A 9697-nucleotide genomic window follows, 5' to 3' on the forward strand; every position below is an offset into this window, starting at 1 on the left:
GGGCTATATCTTTCTGTTCATTGCTTTGCTTTGTATGTGACCATAATGAATTTAGGGAGAACTTGGTTGTACAATTATTTCATTCCATGTGATATGGACTGAGGTCATTCTCTGGTAAACAACACATTGCTGAACTTTTAATGTGAGTCCAAGATAACTGCACTTCTATGAATGGTGCATTGGCAGAGAGGGCTAGAAAACCAGCCTCTTTTGGGTCTTTTTCCATCTCCATGCAGACACAGAACTATGTAGATAAACTTTATCCAGTGAGGTTGTCAGGCTTGTAAAAGGCCCAATCAGGGCTCCCAGATGCAAAAGCTAACAGATCAGTTAAGCTTTCTCCCATCATGACATTAGTCTGAAGTTTAGGATCTCAAGTTCTAAACCCAGGCTGTTTCTACACATTGAAGGAAACAAATAACTTGAAAATGTAACCTATAGAATGGGAAGAAAAAACAAAAACAAAAAGCTTGCAAAGTATATGTTCATAAGGAGTTAATATCTAAATATATAAGGGACTTCTACAACTAAATAACATAAGAGCAAATAACTTAATTTAAAAATGGCCAAAGGACCTGAATAGGTATTTTTCCAAAGAAAATATAAAAATGCTAATAGGACCATGAGAAGGTGCTCAACATCACTAATCAAGGAGGAAATGTAAATCAAAACCAAAAGATAAATCACCTCAAATCTTTAGGATGACTAACTTTGTGAGAACATAGAGAAAATGAAGTCCTAATAAAACTCACTCCTGGTGATACAAAGCTGGGTTCTATGGGGCTCCTGGGCACAAAAGCTTTTCTGTGTCTCTCACTTCCTTGATTACAGGAAATAGGTTTCATTCAGTCTCCCTGACTTTCTCTGAGTTTAATGGGCAGGTTTGCAGTTGTTAATTAGGGTGAAAGTAGATGGGAAACAAGGGAGAAACAAGCACCCAGCAGAAACAATAGTGCAGCCTTGGAGCAAGTTTCTGGTTCCCCTTCAAAGGATACAGATACTTTCTTTGAGTTGTTTGGTAGATACTGAAGCAGAGATACATTTTATTTTCTTGGGCTTCAAAATCAATGTCGCTATGAAATTAAAAGATGTTTGCTCCTTGGGAGGAAAGCTGTGACAAAACTAGACAGCATATTCAAAAGCAGAGACATTATTTTGCTGAAAAATATTCTCATAGTCAAAGCTATGGTTTTATCCAGTTGTCATGTACAGATGCTAGAGTTGGACCATAAAGAATGCCAAGAGACAAAGAATAAATGCTTGTGAATTGTGGTGTTGGAGAAGACTCTTGAGAGACCCTTGGAGTGCAAGGAGATCAAACCAGTTGATCCTAGAGGAAATCAACTGTGAATAGTCATCAAAAGGACTGCTGCTAAAGCTGAAGCTCAAACACTTTGTCCATCTGGTGCAAAGAGCAGACTCATTGAAAAATATCTTCATGCTTAGAAAGGTTGAAGGCCAAAGAAGAGGGTGGCAGAGAATGAGATGGTTAGATAGCATCACCAACTCAGTGGACATGAATCTGAGCAAACTCCAGGAAATAGTGAAGGGGAGCCTGGTGTGCTGTAGTCCATGAAGTCAAAAACAGTCAGAGATGACTTAGCAACGGAATGACATAAACAACACAGATAGATGAAAAGTGCTGATGATAACTACCAATTCGTAGTTGACAAGTAATGTCCTGTTAATTAAGAAAGTAAAGAAAACAACTAAAATTCTAAATTCTCCTAAGAGAGGAAATGAAAACTTCTCAGAGGAAGAAGGTAACATCTTTGAAATTCCCAATTTTCCAATCCATTTTTTTAATGCCTCCATGAATTAGGGCAAGAAACAGTGCTCTGAAAGAGTTTGTTAATGGATGTTAAAGAAGGCTTCTGCTGAATATTTGGTAATTTTTTACATGGAAAGTAAGGTGAGGTCAAGACCATGATCAGTCTTGAGGTCAGGCAGTCTTGAACTGTACTTTCAGGTCTGCTCCTCATTAGCTGCATGCCCTGAGACACAAAGCTGAATGTCTCCATGTCTTAATTTTCCTATAGTCCAGCCTATAACTCATTTTAAAACTTTTAAAGGAGAAAGTTTAAAACTAAAAGTCTTTGCATAATACTTAGCATACAGTCAATATTAGATTTTGATCATTACTTATCCTAATATCCCTGATCTATAAAAAGTTTCAAATTTATCCAAAAATAACATATCAAAAGAAAAATAGGCTTACTTTCCTTAGTCCTTAACCATCTAAGAACCTGCAATCTTTTGGGCTCTACAAAAATAGAAGCAGAGATGAGAAAGTGCTATTGAAACATTTAACTTCAAAATAAGTTTTAAAGGATATTTATTTTGCAAATTGATTAAATAGAAGCAAGACCCTCCCCCAAATAGAACAGAAAACCTGTGGTAAAGTATCACACAGGATAAGATTATCTAAACTTATATGAGTCTTTTATCACTACTCATACAAATATAAAATGAACACATGGCAAAATTTTTATTTAGCTCATTGAATAATGAGGGAAAAAGTAACATATAATAATCAGTCCAAAGGAGAATCCACTTTTACTTTGTTCCATCAGACATGTAAAATGGGGCTTTAACGGGGTCCAGCCCGGTTCGATCCCAGGATTTCCTCGGGAGGACAGCATTGGTGAAAAGGATAGCTAAGTGGAAAGAATCAGAGACTTATTATAATTGGTTTAGGCAGAAAATCAATAAAACCCATGACACCAGATTTGCTCTGACCACGGAGGCTGCAGGCGCTGTCTCCCACCTTAGGCACCTTCTAGAGTGGGTCTTAGAAGCCCAGGCAATAAGTGGTCTCAGAGGACCCCCACACTCCAATTATTTTGGCCTGTAAGAAGAACAGAAAGGAAAAGGAGAGAAAAGGACGGAAGAACGACGCAGGCAGACCAAGCCTGTTGAGCATGGTCTGAAGCTTTATTTTCAAAAGGAGCTTTTATACCCTAAGTTGTGCATAGAAAGTCATAGGGTGTGCAAAGTCATTCAAGGTCAGCAGACCTTGGCCATTATTGAAACCAGGCTTTTTTCCTGCAAACTTATCAGATACAAAGGCTTTAGGTGATTTACATCATCTTCTGGTCAGGAGACCTGCTTTTTTTTTTTTTTTTTTCTGATAAGGGTTAGTCAACCAGAAAAACTTATTTTCTCCAGAGGTGATTTTTCTTAAAGTTTGGTGCCACTCCCTGAAAGCACTAGACAGAGTTGCATTCCTATAGGGCAAAGGTGCAGTGGGGATAATCAAGGGAAGAATTTATTAGCTCAAGGGTCTAGGGTTAGTATTAACATTAAGGCTTCTACTTATATTTATATATACCAACTATATTAATCAATACACTCCCAGGGACAAAGGGGGTAAGGGATATGGAAACTTGGCAGCAGGCATTAGTTCAACAAAGAAATTCTCTGTTAGTTCTATTTAACAATTTCTAACTCACCAAGAGGCTCTGCATCGTTAGAATATCTTAAGCCTCCCATGCCTCTCATGGTTGGGAGGCTGCAAACAATCACATGCGTAGCTGTAAGAGTCTGGAAACCTGTCAGGCAGGTTAGAAAGCTTTCTGAGGGATTTGAATTGGAACACACCTTATTATACCCTGGAGACTTATTAACTAGAGCTCTAGGTTAATTTTCTTACGGAGAAAGGTTGTCGGGGATAGCCCCCCGTGATTGTCAGAGGAGTTGGTGAAAGTCATAAAATAGTAAAACAGACAGATTCTGGTTTTGGGGTAGACGCTCAGGCAGGTCCAGAGGGGAGCCTCTTGAGCTCTGACTCGCCTTGCCCATCAGAGCTCTCCTGCATGACCTTGTCATTGATGGGGACTCCCATGCTGGCTCCCGACAGGGCTTCTCCTGTGGCTCAGTGGTAAAGATTTTGCCTGCAGTGCAGGAGGTGCAGGAGACACGAGTTTGATTCCTAGTTTTGGAAAATTCCCTGGAGAAGGGCATGGAAACCCACTCCAGTACTCTAGCCTGGATAATCCAATGGACGGAGGAGCCTGGCAGGCTCAAAGAGTCAAACACATTTGAGGTGACTGAGCACACATACATAAATGAATTTACAAATGAAAAGAAAGCTGTCTTTATCTGTAATGGTCAGGGAAATTGATCAAACTTCCACTGGACAACATTTGCATTTTGCTTAACAAGAATTATTTGAAATTGTATTAATTTTTTCAAAGTAAAGACTTACAAAATAGCTAACAGACAGTAAAAGGCATAAATCCCTTGGAGTCATAAACTCCAAAGAGAATGCTATAAATAACACACAGATTTCCATAAAGACATCCAATACTCTTTAGGTTGCATTTTTCTCTTTCACGAAACTTTCCTGACAAATGTTAAACTTATTTAGCAGCTGTACATCAAAAGAAGTACAGATGCTATATAAATAAACTAAATTTATTAAAAAGAAAGCTAATTTCTGATTTACTGTTATTTTTTTACAAAGGAAAAACACAAACTTTCTGCATCAATTGGAAACCTGACAAGAAACAACATATTTAAAGTGGAAGACAAGATTTTGGATTTCCCTGGTGACTCAGTGGTAAAGAATCTGTCTGCCAATGTAGGAGATATAGGTTCGGTCCCTGTGTTGGAAATATTCCCTGGAGAAAGAAATGACAACTCACTCCAATATTCTTGACTGGGAAATCCCATGGACAGAGGAGCCTGGTAGGCTACAGTCCAGGGGGTCACAGAAGAATCAGACACAACTTAGTGACTAAAAAACAATAACAAAAATATTTTAACATGTTTACATAGCAAAGCATGCATAGAGTTAAAGGAAACTGATAAGGGATGATACAGTAGCACTAATTGGCTAGTGAAAGTAGGAAACATAATTATCATAATACGACCTAGGATAGCAGGGGACACAGTCCATCACCCAGAAGCTTCCATCCCTGGTAAACAACATAGACATCCTTCTGGGACGAAGATTCCTCGGATTGGACTGACAATGTGAGCTCTGTTTTAAATGCTCTGTTACTTGGAGAACATGTTTCTCTACATATTGAAAGGCATAAAGCTGCCCTAAGTACACTTTGCCAGGTACCTGGTTTTGTGAAATTAGTCCCTGAATCTATCAAAGCTCAAACTGTTCTTCAACTAGTTTCTGATCAACTGTGATATGATCTATGATATTATCCTCCTGATTTCACTCTGGTTTACCCTTCAAATTTGAGAATCTGTATTGCTATCTCCCCAGGGTTTTAAACCACTCTATCCTTGGATTTGTATGAAACAGACTTTCCTTGTTATATCTCCAGGAATCCCTCTTTTGAAAAAAAATATTTTAAGTAACAACCTTTATTGATTTTAGACATAACTCCTCTCTCTTTCCCTTTTATGCTTCTCTAGGGCTTGGGAAGTTGGACTAAGTAGGTGATTAGGTTCAAAAACAATCTCTTTACCAAGAAATGCATCTATTTAATTAGAGTCTGGATAACCACTCAATATGCCGTTGTTAAGGAATTTCAATCTTTTATGGAATTGGAAATGACAACTTTGTCAGTACATGCTAATTCTCTGACCTGATTCCAATTTTCATTCCAGAGCTGAAAGACAAGTTCAAACAATTTCATGATAACATTTCTGCAAAATCCATACCCCTTATAGAATGTAAAGTTTTAAATTTTCATTCAGACTGTCTTTGGCACCTGTAATCACAATATTTTTACTACACTCTAATATTGGAGTGTCCAATCAAACTAGATTTAGTCAAGTGATTTCAGCTTCCTTAAACTATTTTCCTTCACGACACACAATGCTCACAGTTCCACCTTCTCTGGATCCAATGAGAATCATATACAATTTAATGCAAGCATATTTGAACATGATGAGTGAGTGCTGATCTATATAGGCCTATTTCTGTGTTGAATTGGTTTAAATATATTTAGAAAATAATTTCATACATCAGTATTTACTTATATTCATAGATCTTTGTAGTGGACCTTATAGTTGGTGATAGCATAAACATCTCATGCCACTTCAGTTGTAAAAAATAGTTTAATATAAGGATCCTGGTCCAGGATTTAGTGCCCCCATTTTTATTTCCCCTTGGCAAATGGCATTCTTACTCTTTCTCTTGCATTTCCTTATTATAAATTGTGAATGCTATTGCCTATTTTTGTATCCCAATGGATAGTAAACAATTTCATTTAAATAACTGAAAAAATATATTTTACCATCTCTAAATATGTTGAAGTGTAGAATTATTTTCATCACTATCATGTTAATGTATTTGGACAATTTGAACAATAAAAAACTAATTTGAAGTACTGTAAACTTTAAAGCTGTGAAGTGCTAGTACCATGAAAGAATTCAGTATTATCAGTGAATGCACATCTAAAAACAATATTTAAAAATTATTATTTCAATAAATTGTAAATCAATTAAAATAAACTATTATAAGAGAAGTTTAAAAACCAGATAGTTGCACAACGAAGGGTTTAATTTACACAATACTAAATAGTCAGACACCCAATAAGCTCATGTCATATTAAATATTTAAATTCATAAGTGGTCAACCTTTTTTTATTTCTTGTCATAGTATTTTATCTATGATAAAATGAGTTCAAAATTAAAAATGAGTGCCATAAAAGTTCTTTGCTGCTCAGTTCAGTTCAGTACAATTCAGTCGCTCAGTCATGTCTGACTCTTTGCGACCCCATGAATCACAGCACGCCAGGCCTCCCTGTCCATCATCAACTCCCAGAGTTCACTAAAACTCATGTCCATTGAGTCAGTGATGCCATTTAGCCATCTCATCCTCTGTCGTCTCCGTCTCTTTCTGCCCCGAATCCCTCCCAGCATCATGGTCTTTTCAAATGAGTCAACTCTTCACACGAGGTGGCCAGAGTATTGGAGTTTCAGCCTCAGCATCAGTCCTTCCAATGAACACCAAGGACTGATCTCCTTCAGAATGGACTGGTTGGATCTCCTTGCAGTCCAAGGAACTCTCAAGAGTCTTCTCCAAAACCACAGTTCAAAAGCATTAATTCTTCGGTGCTCAGCTTTCTTCACAGTCCAAATCTCACATCCATACATGACCACTGGAAAAACCATAGCCTTGATTAGATGGACCTTTGTTGGCAAAGTAATATCTGTGCTTTTCAATATACAATCTAGGATGGTCATAACTTTGCTTCCAAGAAGTAAGCGCCTTTTAATTTCATGGCTGCAGTCACCATCTGCAGTGATTTTGGAGCCTAAAAAAAATAAAGTCTGACACTGTTTCCCCATCTGTTTTCCATGAAGTGATGGGCCCAGATGCCATGATCTTCGTTTTCTGAATGTGGAGCTTTAAGCCAACTTTTTGCTCTCCTCTTTCACTTTCATCAAGAGGCTTTTTAGTTCCTCTTCACTTTCTGCCATAAGGGTGGTATCATCTGCATATCTGAGGTTATTGATATTTCTCCCAACAATCTTGATTCCAGCTTGTGTTGCTTCTAGCCCAGTGTTTCTTATTGTGTACTCTGCATATAAGTTAAATAAGCAGGGTGACAATATACAGCCTTGACGTACTCCTTTTCCTATTTGGAACCAGTCAGTTTTTCCATGTCCAGTTCTAACTGTTGCTTCCTGACCTGCACACAGGCTTCTCAAGAGACAGGTTAGGTGGTCTGGTATTCCCATCTGTTTCAGAATTTTTCACATTTTATTGTGATCCACACAGTCAAAGGCTTTGGCATAGTCAATAAAGCAGAAATAGATGTTTTCCTGGAACTCTTTTGCTTTTTCAATGATCGAGTGGATGTTGACAATTTGATATCTGGTTCCTCTGACTTTTAAAACCAGCTTGAACACATGGAAGTTTACAGTTCACGTACTGCTGAAGCCTGGCTAAGGAGAATTTTGAGCATTGCTCAGTTAACTCATATGAAATAATTGGGTTGTTGGCTAGGCCTGCTAATAATGTTGAAATCCCCCTGAGGCTCTATTAGCTACACCTAAGGAGCTACTGAATTTGCCTGTGAACAAGTTATGTGGTTGTACTTTTAAGACTTACCCAAATATACATTTATAAGTCAGTAAAGGCACTTACTGAAGCTGAGCTAGCTGGCATTTTTTAACAGTATACCCTTACTTCTTTCCTGATGAACTAACAGCTGCCTGGACTTTGCATGGACCTGTGTCAAACAAGTTCATAGGTAAGGTCTCTTTTTATTCCTTTTTTTCCAGAAAATCACATATTCATAGACTCTTAGTTTCTAATCATTCTTAAAAATCATATAAACACCTCTTATCCTCACCTGTCTGACATTTAAATTCCTCTTTCAATATACAAGCTTTCAAGAAAGATAGATTCAAATACCATGCTATCAATTTAAAAGCAAAAATATTTTAATCTTTTTTCTTGTTGATATATATTTAAATTAGTCTTTCAATAAATTAGTTGATACTATATTAGTTAGAACAATTACATATTTAAAAATTGCATCTAAACTTCTCTTCACTTTATAACACGACTTAAAAATGTTTCAAAGATATTGTACAATTAAGAAAAAAAAAAAAACTCTGCAAAAATTGCATGCTACCAAAGAAATGAATTATGTCATTTCTGAATTTTGCACAGCTCTTAATATTTATGCTAAACAAATTGTAAATAATGATTTTTTTCTTTCTAAAAATATTTTCCATTATGGTTTATTCCTAGAAAGAAAAATGAAACAAAGGAAAACGAAAAACTAATTTGTATTTATTCAGAGCTATTTCTAAAATACATCAATTACTTGTAAGACTTATTTTATGTATATTATAGTCTTTTCTGAACTTTTGGGGAATTTTATTGTATTTATGTCCCCAAATTTATCCTTTAGATAGTAATACAGTGTCCCTAACCAAGAATGATGGAAGATGGATCTTACAGAAAGATGGGAGAAGGCATGACAATGACTGTATCAGAAACAGAAAGGAGTGGGAACATTCCTCTCATGGATGGGTGCCATGTTGCTGTTTGGTAATGTTTCAATTATTAAGGACATAAACAGGAATACTGTTCTTGATTTTGTAGGAGCAAACATACATTCACATACACAGTAAGGCTCCAGTTATTTGTCAAATGAGTGAGTTTGTAATTGGTACTCATTGTATGTCATAGATTTTATATGTGTTTGTATTATTTGTATATAGATATGGGTGCATACCTATATACATTGTCTGTCTTTCCACCTTACCTAGAGGACTATTTCTTTCTGTTCTCCCTGTTTAGAGCTGAGGCTTAACATGTAAAACCTCATGGAAGAGGCAGTAGCACTTATCTCTGTGGGGCAAATCTCAGCTTGCAAGATACATCTGATTATGCTGATTTGTGACCAAGGACACAGAGGAGGGCTCAGCCCGGTGCACTGACATGACTCAGCAGACGCAGAAGGAATTGGAACTAAGAGGAGAATCCAGATTCCATGTAGATAGTAGGGTGTTTTCTCAGTAAATTGTACATCATGTGTTGCCCTATAGATGTTTTGCAGATGACAGGTGTCTGTAGAAACGCAAAACACGAGGAAAGTAATAAACATGTGAAACATGTACTGGGGCAAAATTGTCAAGGACATGTTCCACAGTTCTACTGATTGCTCTAGCCTTCTTCTAAGAAATTCTACCATGCTTTCATGATGAAGCTGTATTACTGATTCTTCTTTTTAGGTAATTCAAGCCATGGGGCTGTCTTTGTTCCTAA

The sequence above is a fragment of the Bos grunniens genome, chromosome 19 (genome assembly GCF_055505025.1).
Source record: "Bos grunniens cultivar Pamir isolate PY7600 chromosome 19, Bosgru_T2T1.0, whole genome shotgun sequence".
Classification (NCBI taxonomy): domain Eukaryota; kingdom Metazoa; phylum Chordata; class Mammalia; order Artiodactyla; family Bovidae; genus Bos; species Bos grunniens.